This window comes from Callionymus lyra, chromosome 1 (genome assembly GCF_982586985.1).
Source record: "Callionymus lyra chromosome 1, fCalLyr1.hap1.1, whole genome shotgun sequence".
NCBI lineage: Eukaryota > Metazoa > Chordata > Actinopteri > Syngnathiformes > Callionymidae > Callionymus > Callionymus lyra.
The window spans coordinates 4,122,545-4,135,098 of NC_141818.1; the positions used below are offsets into that span (position 1 = coordinate 4,122,545).

General features: G+C 40.3%; 1 protein-coding gene across 2 annotated transcripts in view; it reads left to right on the forward strand.

Moving 5' to 3' along the window:
• atosb (atos homolog b) overlaps positions 1–12,554 on the forward strand; it is a 25,109-nt gene continuing 12,555 nt past the window's right edge. The window contains exons 1-2 of one of the 2 annotated variants that reach the window (XM_087788659.1): positions 1–223; positions 11,784–11,907. The gene's annotated coding sequence lies outside the window, so the exon portion shown is untranslated. The remainder of the gene's footprint in view (positions 224–11,783; positions 11,908–12,554) is intronic. The other variant, XM_087788669.1, reaches the window with a different exon arrangement.

Sequence of the window (12,554 nt, forward strand, 5' to 3'; positions counted from 1 at the left end):
AAGGGGGGTAAAAAAAAAAAGGCTGGAACAAGGAAGACAGCTGCGACCACACAAGAACGACGTGAAGGAATAAGCAGATAAGAAGCGATAAGAAGCGAAAAGGCTCGTTGTTATTTAAGCTAGTAGTGTTAGCAACGCCACGACAACGTAAGAGAGGAGAGAAGAAGAAGAAAAAAAAGGCCAAACTACTAAAAAGAAAAAACGTGTGCAGTCGTCATCAAAGGTAAGTTTAATTTTAACCTGCTTAGTTTGTTGTGTTGAGGTTTATTTTTAACCATATATATGCCTTTTCATGTCACGTATTTATCTTGGGATCTAACGTGTAAAAAAGATGACAGGAATCCAGCCTGAACCAGTTGCTGACCTGACAGGAGAGATTGCAGGGGGCGTTCCCCTGCTTTGTCTGCCTCACTCACTCTTGGCTTCTTCTCATGTCTGCAGTAGACGTTTTATTATTATTATTATCACTACTTGATGCCATTCTCAACACCCCCATTTCCCCCCTCCTTCTCATCCAGTCCTTTTTTGATGTAGCTCCCCACCATCATCATCTTCATCATCATTCTTGGCACCGAGGGTGTATATCCTGCAGCTCTGGGGATAAATCTGTGAGATTATGACCGTGGTGCTGGTGAACCAGTGCTCACTGAAGAAAACCCACATTCAGGGGCATGCATGTCATCACTGCATTGTGGGTATTCCGTGAGGTGATGCATAGCGAATCCCACTATTGTCCCTGATAATCTTTGAACACGTGTGCCCCCCCCCCCCCCCCCCCACAGGAGCACATGTGCTGGAGGTAACAGATGTATAAGAGTGATTTTATTTCCCTACATGCATAAAATGCAAAATGCTCCCACATTGCTGGAGATAATCCACTCCCAACATCACTCTCGGTTGTCCTTGTGCTGCTCCTCTATCTATCCCCCCCCTCCTTCCCTCCTTCCCTCCTTCCCTCCCTACTACCTCCCCATGTCTGGAAGAAACCAGTGGGCTTTGTCCTCAGCTGAGTGTGACGTCAGGCAGATCCAAGCAAAACCCTGAAGGCGAGGTGGGTGCTGTTCGGCAGGCCCGGGTCTGGGCTTGTCCTGTGTGGTTGCCGGTCCTTTATTTTGCTTTGGTTTTTTCTTTCTTCTGAAAATGTGCGGTGAATACAGATGAGTGGTAAAGCTCAGGATAAAGCTCATGTTGGCCTGGGGTTTTTCCTATTGAATACCTGAATATTTTTTGTTAAATTCCCACTACAATTCATGAAAGAAATGCTTCCATTTATGTTGGCAAACTATGGTCTCTGACCTAGTTGTGTTCAGATAATATCCCTACATTTGTATTTGGTCAAAAGGATAGTCCTGAGTGTGTATTGGCAAGACTCTGGCGATGCGTATCATGATACAGGTTCAACGATACGATATATTATGATACTGTAGTAACAAGGATATATTAGTAGTATTGTCAAGTACTTGACTCTGGAGTTGAAGAATTTACAGACCACATGACTCTTGACAGTCTCATAACTGCTTTCATTAAAAAAAAAAATATATATATATATATATATATATATATATATATATAGATGGATAGATATGTAGTATATGTCCCAAATTCAGCTTTAAAAGCAACTAGAGTTGACTGTATCCTCTCGTCCTCAGTCATCACCAGGTAATGAGTGCAGCCATCTAGCGGCCAGAAGTTAAATTGCAACACAAAATGAACAAAGACAGTGAATATTTTCATGTTCAATTTATTTCAAGAAAAAAAAACTGTTTAATTTGACTTTTTACACACACTTTATTAAAATATAAACCAAAAAATAACTATGGTAAAATAAAAGTATAATTTGAAAGCCAAAAATATATACATCAATAAAGTGCTGTTGAATATCGGTACAGTATCGTAAAAAGAATATATATATATATTGTGCTATTTTGGTGCATTGTTTTTTGGGGGGATTTTTTTCTTCCTAACACCCATTGTCAGTACAGATGAGTGGTAAAGATGTGGTAAAGGTCACTTTATTGCATCTTTGCCGTTATCTTGAAGGATTTCATCGTTTCTTCAGATGCGAAGAACGTAATGACTGCTGCCATCTAGCGGCCGGAAGTTTAATTGCATCACAAAAATAAACAAACACGGAGAATATGTCTGTTAAATGTAAATACAAAAATGTAAACACTTTGAAAACACTCTTTATTGAAATTTTTACCCAAAAAGGAATAATAATAAGTATGGTGTGAAAATAATAATAATAAATAATAACAAATAATATACAGTGTATATATATATTTATATATTTTTTCATATTTGCTTTTGGTTCCCTGTTGAATAACTCCGTTCATACGAGAATTACCAGATAAACTTTACCCTTCATGCACCATTATGTTTGGGGAACTATGGTCTCTGACTTGCTTGTGCTTGAATAAGATCCCTACATTTGTTCTCGTTTCAAAGGACAGTCGTGTGTGCTTTTGCTGTCCATAAATAATACACTTAGGCCAACACAAAACCTGCCTCTCCTGCAATGCAGCACCGCAGTACTTTTCTTTTTTTTTTTTTTTTTAAATTCATGTGTCATTCAACTGGCAACATCGCAGGAGCTCAGTTAAGTGATACCACTCGCCCTCCGGTCTCCTGCGTGCTGAGGCCTTCTATTATTGGACGGAACCAGCTCTCTGTTCCTCACATGGCGATGTGGCGGATCCGTTGCTGCTCCGGTGTGGGCGTCTGGCTATTAAAGCTGATGAGGCTTTTGTCATCACTGTGTCTCTGCAGGATTTGATGCCAGAGATTACAGACGATTATGTGGGTTAGATCCAGAGCTGGACTCCGCCGCGGGGCACGGTATTGATCCCGGAGGGTGTGTGTGTGTGTGTGGCGATTATTATTGGTCGTCCTCTTTATATACTCGATGACCTTACGACCCCCACGACCACCTCATGAGGTCATTGGAAACATTCCCGCAGGGGTCCTCCTGGTGTGTACTTGCTAATTCCGTCCAACACTTCGAATCACGTGACGAGATACATTCCTCTGGAGTTTTACAGGCTGGATAACAACTTATCTCAGAATAAGGTTGAGTCACTTCGACCCTAAACGGTGGTTCTATGACCTCACAAAGTTGTTTTTCCTGCTGTCATTTACAGCATATGTTGTGTGGAAATTATTGTTTGCAGTCCTTGTTTGTTGCTACTTAACCCTACACTCGTTTGGTTCTAATGTGAAGGTACCAAAAAGACAGTAAAAGTTGATAAAAGTGTGTGTAGATTGAATCGATGTTAAGCTACAGTTAAGCTCTTTAAGAGCCACCACCCTACTCTTGTTGACCCCCCTCCCCCTCACACACACACACACACACACACACACACACACACACTCATCTATAAACCTTGCTTCAGGCTTACCTCAGGGTCAGTTGGGCCACTTAACCGTCTGTCAATATTACAATATAGTACTTTTTTTTTTTTGTCTTTCCCTCTGCTTCCCGATCAACTTACTCTTCGTAAACTTTTGGTAAATCGCTTTCTTATGGGACAATTGTCACGTTTGAAAATTAAATAAAATTACAAAAATATCACAAATGACACGTATAAAAAGTATATAATTACAATCTGCATTTAATGCACTTTAATCACCAAAATAACCACGTAATGATCATTATAACTGTATCCAAAGTCTAAATAAATGGAATATACTCCAACAACACTTCTTGAGCATAAATCATGATTTCCCACCATGGCACAGTGGTTTGGAATCACCGGTATAAAATATAAATGGTCTTGACCCCCCCTACTGATAGTGATCAATTGTGAAACAACCATATTGTTAGGTTTCGGGGGCAGCAGCCAATGTAAAGAGACCTGGACTCTCCGCTCCTATAGAAACCTCCCATAGGTCATGTTAAGAAGGTGTTCACCAAATGATGTTCCTACCAGTTGGACTTACCTGGGAAACCTCATGACTGTTGTCGATGTAAGATAGTAACCTGAAAAAATGTGGCGGATTTTTGGCTTGTTGTATTTTGCCTTAAAAGCCTAATCTGTCAACACAACCAACGTTGTCTCGATTTGCATCCGTTGAAGAGAATCTATTGTGGAACAGAGGTTGAATACAAACGACGGCACTAATGGCTACACTTTAAGAAAAACCCATTATAGGTTTTTTTGCATTTAGGTCAAGCCATGCCAACACTGCTGTTATTGTTTTAGTAGGTCGTTCCATCTACTCGTTTCAGAAAACAAAATCAATGACCCTTTAAGTCGTTACTAACAAAACCAAATGTTACTTTAAGGACACGAAACCGTTCTATTCCTTACAAGAAACGGCATCAACTCCATTAGAAAGCCCAGGTCGTCTCTGGTTTTTACATTTGAAGTGTGGCCTTGTCCGTTTCAAACTTCTATTAATAGCCCGAAGGAAGTAGGAGCCGTCACATTAACTCAAGGTGCTGAATATATTGTTTAGAACGCCACTGTTTCTTATCATCATCCTTGCTAAGATGGTGTCGTTTGTATGCACCCCCGGAGCTCCGCCGATCACCTCCTATATCAGAGCGTCGGAATACTTGAGTGGATGTTGGAGGGCGTCTTTGAATGTAATATAGGTCAACTTGTCCCTTCCCTGTCGACCTTTTTTAGCCAGGTCTCCCGAGTGCATGACTCCACGTCCCTCCATCACCATCGTTTGTCTCGAGCGCCACAGTCGTGCATCACTCTCTCACTCTTAGGTTGTCCATCAGGTCTTCTCGGGAGTAATGAATTATTGACTCCGAGAAAAAAAAAGATTTAAGCCGGGGGGGTCTTTCTGAACGCCTTTGACTAATTTAATTGATATTAATTAAATATTAATGTTTTGTTTTTGTAGATTTTTGAGTAGTTTCGCGTTGACTTTTGGCCATTTTTGTCTTTAATTTTTGGTTTACAGATCTGTTCCATTGTAACTATCTAATTAAAGATATATACATGAAAACATTTTATCTTTATTCATTACGACATTCAACAAAAACAACACAAATGGAGCCTCTTGCTCTTCCTGTGTTGTTCTCAGTATTATCTTAACCTTTAAAGTATATATTTTATTAACTATTGTTTTGATTGTTTACGCGCTTTGTGACCCTGGTCTGGAAATAGCGCTATATAAATACAAATTACTTACTTACTTACTATCTACTGCACTCATTAAAACCTAAATACAAAAAACAAATGAAAATAAATGTCATGTCATGTGCAGCAAATGGCTCACCGTCCGAACAACCGACCTTTTAAACCTCATTAACTAGTTAGACATAAACATAAATAACATTATAATACAGTATTTAAAATACTTTTGCCTCCCAGATATCCTCCTTCTGTTCTATTGAAGGTATCAATACTCTTCCTGTGTTGTTCTTAGTATTATCTTGACCTTTAAAGTATATATCTTATTGACTATTGTTTTGATTGTTTACGTGCTTTGTGACCCTGGTCTGGAAATAGTGCTATATAAATACAAATTACTTACTTACTTACTATCTACTGCACTCATTAAAACCTAAATACAAAAAACAAATGAAAATAAATGTCATGTCATGTGCCGCAAATGGCTCACCGTCCGCACAACCGACCTTTAAACCTCATTAACTAGTTAAACATAAACATAAATAACATTATAATACAGTATTTAAAATAGTTTTGCCTCCCAGATATCCTCCCTCTGTTCTATTGAAGGTATCAATACTCACTGATACAAGCGTCCTCCTGTGACGCTGAACGTTATGCAACCGCAAACAACCGGCTTTTATTCTTTTCACTTGTTAATTGAAAAACCAACAAGCTTGTCCCGTACGCCTGTGGTGTGCGTCTGAAAAGAGCCCTTTATTTGTCCTTGTTTATAATTGTGTGTTGTGGTGTGCGAATGAACAAAGTGTGTGTTTGGCTCGGGCCAAAGTCCCGGGGAAAGAGTTGAGGCGTAAATGCTTCAGCCCTGAGCCGCAGGATCTATTTTGTTTGTGGACAAACGCAACTGGCAGTTTGTGGTGACGAAGAGCCCGGCGAGGTGAACGAGTGAACGCGACAGTGGCGATCGTAAATCAGCTCGGCCTCCGAGGGAACATGATGGATGTTGAAAACTTTCATATCGTCTCGTGCATCATCGACTATCCCGGCCTTATCTCGATGCACTTGGTCTGACATTTTGTGACGCCGTTTGTCTCCCTTTTCCCTTTTTATTACCACATCACAGAAACACGGGTGGAGATTACTTCGCAGTAAATCCGTTTCCAGCTTTTAATGAAAAATGATTCATCCCTCGTTCCGCTGTCGACAACCAGCTTTTTTTTCCCCCCTCTTCCGCATTGAAGCTCAGGCTAAAGCTTTACACCTCCTGCAGATCCAAGACTGTGCTTGTTTATGTGCGTCCAGATTGATCTCAGGATTAACCTTTGCTTTAGGCTTGTTGCTGCCCTTCAACCCGCCTCGCTCTATCTCGTCAAGCTGGGATAGCATGACTTAATGCGTCGCTGCGTTACTTTGTTTATTTATTGTTTTGTAAAACGAGGCTGTTACACAAACCATGTTAAGGTCACGTATAAGACTCACATTTGGTCCTGGAGTAAAATAGTATAGCTTAAAACACAAAGGTATACAATTCCTTCTTGATAAAAAATATATATTTAATTCCAAAAAAGTTGATAGAACTATGTAATGATTTCTTTTTGGAGCACCTATAGCGCCCCACGTGGCCATTTGGCTGTACTGACAACTATTCAAATAGTAATTGTTCAAACGGCAACAATTTTTGCCACAAAATCATTTGGAAAATTGACAACAAAAACTGAAATTACTATTTAAATTCTATTGTGTTTTATATTTAAATTAATGTATTTAATAATAGATCATTTACTTTAAAATAACAAGCTAGATCTCATCATGATTACACTTTATGATGTGATCATATTAAAGCATTTTCTTTTCTTTATCTTTGTTTAATTCTGGCTCCATATAGCGAATATAACGCCCCCCACACATTTTCTAAAAAGTAGAACATCGCACATATCTTGTTAATTACATTTTCTTTTGGAAATAAATCTTGTTAATGGAAGTATCGAGCAGAAATTTAAAAAAAGGGGAGCATCTCATTGGACATTCTAAAAAGCTACCCGAACCAAATTGATGGGTTTATTTCAAAGGCCGGACCCTGTCTCTAAGGTAGAGTCATAATATAAATTCAGAAGAAATATGTTCCATTTATTATGGGGTACACACTGGAAAGGTCACCAGAATATTGCAATTTCTTTTATTAATGCTCTAGAATTTTAATTTACAGACAAAATCTGATCATTTTTGTGATTTTTATAAATATGAAGTGACCGTAAAATCCATATACGAATTTGCTGTCTAAACTATCAAACAATATTTCAGTCGCGGTTGCAGCAGAGCAATAAAAAGCTTAAAGTTAAAAACCTGTTTAGGAGGATTTAAAGGCCAGGAAAAGTGCAGCGACCTCAGTGAAGTGAAGCTGGAATCGGTTTGAGGGAAGAGGAGAGGGAGAGAGAGAGCAGAGGTGGAGGGAGAGAGCGAGAGAGGGAGCTTTATTTTCTGTCCTCCATGAATAGGCAACATATTTCTCGGGAACATTCCATCCTCTGTGCTTGCCCAGCCTGTCACCAAGCATCAGGGTGCCACACTCCGCCTCCGATCTTTGACAAAAAAAGAAAATCCCAGGCTTGGATAACGTAGGTAATTCTTTTTGTATTCCTGTTTTTTCCTTCTCCGGAGCGTTTAGAAAACAAAGCGGGGCAAGTGGCTACTTGGAGGTGAAAGGATTAAATAATAGATAAGACCGGAGTAAGAGTCGAACGCGGATTGCAAATACTGAATATTCTCAGAAATGCGAGGAGAGTGAACTTCGTCTAATCACACGAAACAATCGGGGCAGTGTTTCAAGATACTCTGAAGAAATATTCTTCCTACTGCAGTTTAAAACATCGACTCTAGTCCAAATATAAAATATGTTTCCCTCTTTTTTTATGTTTTTTTTTAAGAACAATACTTCGTTACATACAAATCTGATATTTACCAAACTGCCTTTAACTATATCTAATTCCTATTAAGTGTATTTTCTTTAACTTCAGTTTTACTTTAATTGTAAGTCTCTTTATATTTGTTTTATTTGTTGACATAGATAATCTACGCTCCTTAGTTTAGCCTAATTAAAAATCTCAATATCAATATAATCACTTTAATCTACTCTCATTTTGATCCAACCATCCCTCTGGCGAAGAAAGTAGTTTATTAACCTTCAGTATGAATTCGCAAATTTAAAATGTACCCTAAAAAAAAACAAAATAAAAGCACTGAGACGGGGCAAACCTCTGCAAAGGAGCTCATTTAACATAACTTTATTAAAACTTGGAATACAACCAAATGAATAAAGCTACCAAGCCAACAAAAGTGCCATTTTATAACCATTAAACGACAAGTTATGTTAGCTTAGCAGCTGTTTTCAAACATGTAACAACCCTAAAACCCGTCTTCAAATACAGTTAGGCTTTACGGTCCATGATTTTTGCCTGATCTATAACCATGTTCTTGTCCAGGATCAGTATTTTTAATTGTTATGTGTTCTTTAAAATGTATTTAATTTTTTCTTATATGATGCTCATAAGTTTTTGTCCTCAACCCTGTGTGAATAGTTTTTTTTTACCATTGTTTTAATTGGTAAAAATTCATTCACGATGATTTCGTATTGAAAGTGTACAGATGCTAAACATAGTTGTTGTCGCCTTTAAAAACTGATGTTTGGGCTGTCGTCGCTATGGCAACCTCATGTTATTATATCTTCATTTCTGGCCTTCATTTAAACATTTTCACTTGTAAAAATGAAAATAATAGATGATTTCTATCCTCTTGTATCTATCCCTGTTTCAAGTGAGTTATTTCAAGCCTTCTTTTATGTTTCATTTCCTCCCTCTCTCCAAACTCTGCGGTCTCATTATTCAAGTCCTGGACTTGTATTTTGGGAATCCCTTAAAAATAGCTCCGTGTGATTCATGACAGAGAATGTTCCTTTTGTAAATTGACCTTGAATGAAGTCACATCATCATCATCATCATCTGATGAGTCCATTTTTTCCTATTCTCTTGTCTGAAACTTTATAAATACCCACAATCCCTTCGAGACGGCGACGAGGTCTAGAGACGTGAGGGGGGCGTCTGGGGTGAAAAGGTTGATGGATCTCTGACATGAATCCCTGCATGTAACCGTGTTGTAACTCCCCGGTCAGTGGCTGCTGCTGCCGCGTCTATTAATAGCTCGCGGATATTCAATATTGCAGCTGCATCGGCGAGAGGGTCCCCCGAAATGTGGACCAGTATGTCAAAGACCCCAAGTCAAGTGTGCAGGGATAGACTCCACTGTCCACTTCCTTCCTTTCTTTATCGAATGATTCTTCAGGGGGTTTTTTGTCCGTACTTTAATTCTAATATATATATATCTTGTTGAGTCCAGCTGAAGTGCAGTGAGTGAAAACAAACAACAGCCATGTGCTCGGGTCACGATTACATCAACGCATGAGTTTTCTGGAATGTTGCCGTTTCTCATTCTTCGGCTGAACTCGGGACCGCCCTGACGGAGAACTGGCTTCGTGAACTGGACACACCCCTTTTTTTTCTTCTTAATTTACAGCAGCCGTCAGATTTGACAGATTTATAAGAGCGTGGATAAAACTTCCCACAGATCGATCATTTTTCTCTATAAAAAAACAAGTGGCAGATCCGGACATGTTGCAGCTCATCCAGTCACATAAGGTCGCTTCAGCTTCCTCGTCAATTCTTCTTCCTCCGGTGGTCCTCCCTCTTTCTCTGCCTCGCTTCTATATTCGGAGGTAAAACGCTGAGGACAGACCCCAGTTTGTCAAGCCTCCCCCTCGACGCCCCCCCTGCCTGCGCCCCTTGCTGTCAACAAGTGTGACATCCTCTCACACTCAGCTACACAAACCACTTCCATCTGTTCGTACGGAGAAGCGGAGAAAGTTTACGTTGGCGACGGCAGATGTTTATGAGGGATGTTTCGGTATGATTTGCTCATGGATCACAAACTTGGATTCCAAAATATCTTCAACCACGCCTTTTACACTAAAAATAAAAGACTATCTTGGGAAATGCACAACATGCCTACAATACAGACATAGACATGTCTTGTGTATGATGGATCAGCCCGTGAAGCTTCATGAAGCAGTGTCATTATCTTCAGACTCCACTAGATGGCGGTCTCTGCACTATTTGACTTTGTTTTGAACAACTTTTCTAATTAAAAGTCGCATCTTTTTTTTAAACTGATGGCGCCACCTACTGACCTCTAAACAACATGACACTGATTCATGAAGCTTCATCAGCACATCACTACTAAAAACTACAGTGACTGTGTGAGAAAAATGTTTGTGTTTCAATTAAACTTACGGCCACTAGATGAAAGCAGTCATTACGGTGTAAAGGATACAGATTCAATTATTACATTTATTGCAATATATTGTGGTACTACAGGAACAACTATATACCGTATTTGTAATATTGTCCTGGTACTTGACTCTGGCGTTGCAGAATTTACAGACCGCACCTTCTTTTACTTGTTTTGAAACCACAATATGTCCAAATATAATCTTTTCAAATTGATTGTATCCTCTCGTCCTCAGTCATTGCTAGGATCTCACATGATTTCATTGTTGTTTTTGGTTGGGGAGGCCGTATTGACTGCTTCCATCTAGTGGCCGGAAGTTGAATTGCAACACGAAAATGAACAAATGCTGTAAATATTTGTAAGTAAAAAGAAAAGTCCAATTATTTTACTTTATACAGACTTTATTGGAATATAAACCATAAACGGACTATGATAAAAACAAACTATGACTTTAATCCAAAAAATGGATACAGTACTATCAAACATTGATACGGTATTGTGTAGAAACAATTTGCAAAAGTATCGGTCTATCTATATTTTTCGGACTCCCCTAGTAGACGTAGTGTTTCACAGTCGTGGGCATCAAGCATAAAGCTTTATTTAAACAAACATGATGTACAATTTGGAAAACGAGAATTTTCCTCTTACTAATAAAGGTTTAACTTTTGAACCTTTGATATGCCAGAAGACGACCAATCGTAAAGTGCACATAACATCACACACACTTCTGATGAACGATAACACTTTAGACTTCTATTCTATTTCTACGCTTTAAGGATAAAAGCAAACACTAAGCCGTAGATACTCGGTGTTGGAACATGTTGACTCAGTTTTGCTAGAACTAACCAAACAAGTGCTTAGTAGGCGGAGTTAATAGAGCGACACCTTTTAACCCGCCTTCACTCCCGAAACCTCCAACCAATCGTCACCTTCATCGCCACAGCTGACCCCCCTCTCGTCCCGGCCAATCGTCTGCGAGCGAACCCCTCCCTTTTCTGCTGAGCGAGCAAAGCACGCCTCGCTCGAACAGCTGAGAGGAAACCACAGGAAGAAAACAGAGCGAGAGGGAAGGAGGCTCTGCAAGGTTCGAGAGGAGGGGCTCCGGAGCTGATTAGGGGGAGAAACCAGGGGACGCCAGCATGTGAAGTAGCTTTTGTATTCCAGATATTTTGGAGGGGCGCGAATTGGAGAAAGGAAAAAGGAGGGCAGCGGGGGGGCTAGAGGAAAAGAGGAGGGGGGTGGTTGGAGTCGCTGATGGGATTTGATTTGTGTCTGTTCGAGAGGAGGGGAAAAACAAGTGAAAAGAAAAGAGGGGAGAGAGAGCCAGCAACTTGACATGTCCGCTGTCCACACCAGCAGCAGGAAGTAGAAGACGGGACGGACGGACGGAGGGAGAGAGAGAGAGAGAGACGGAGGACGGCCTGACCCAGTGGACCGAGACCTAGAGGAAGGAATGAGACCATCTTCCTGAAAAAAAAGGGTGAGCGTCACAAGTTCTGTCGCCGTGTTGTGTTTGTAGCCGTGGGCTTCGCTCGGGTCCTCCAAACATGGACAGACGGACAGACAGATAGAAGACAGACAGGTGGGGTGAGACAGAAGGAGACCCCCCTTGTCAAAAAACATTCTCAGCAAAAGTAGAACACTGAGCCAGCTTAGTTTAGATTCTGTGTGTGTGTGTGTGTGTGTGTGTGTGTGTGTGTGTGTGTGTGTGTGTGTGAGCCACTTCTTCTTTTCTAACTTTGTAGCTTCCTGTCTCTGCCTCACACACACACACACACACACACACACACACACACACACACACACACACACACACACACACACACACAGCTTGTCATTCCATCCTCTCGTCTGCAGTGACATCAGATTTCTCTACAGCGTTATCTAATCAACAGGTGATCACCTAACAGAGCCTCTCAGTTGTGTTGTTGTGCGCACGCCTGTGCGTTTTGTGTGTTTATCAGGCGGACGGCAGGACCCCCGGGGGGTTGGCGGGTGGGGTCCGATTATATACACAGTTGATGAGACAAGCCGGGTATTTAGGTGTCGACAAAACCAACGATGGTATCTACTGACGAGACTGTTAAGAGTTTAAAATTATTTGCATTTATTTGACATTTAACTGTA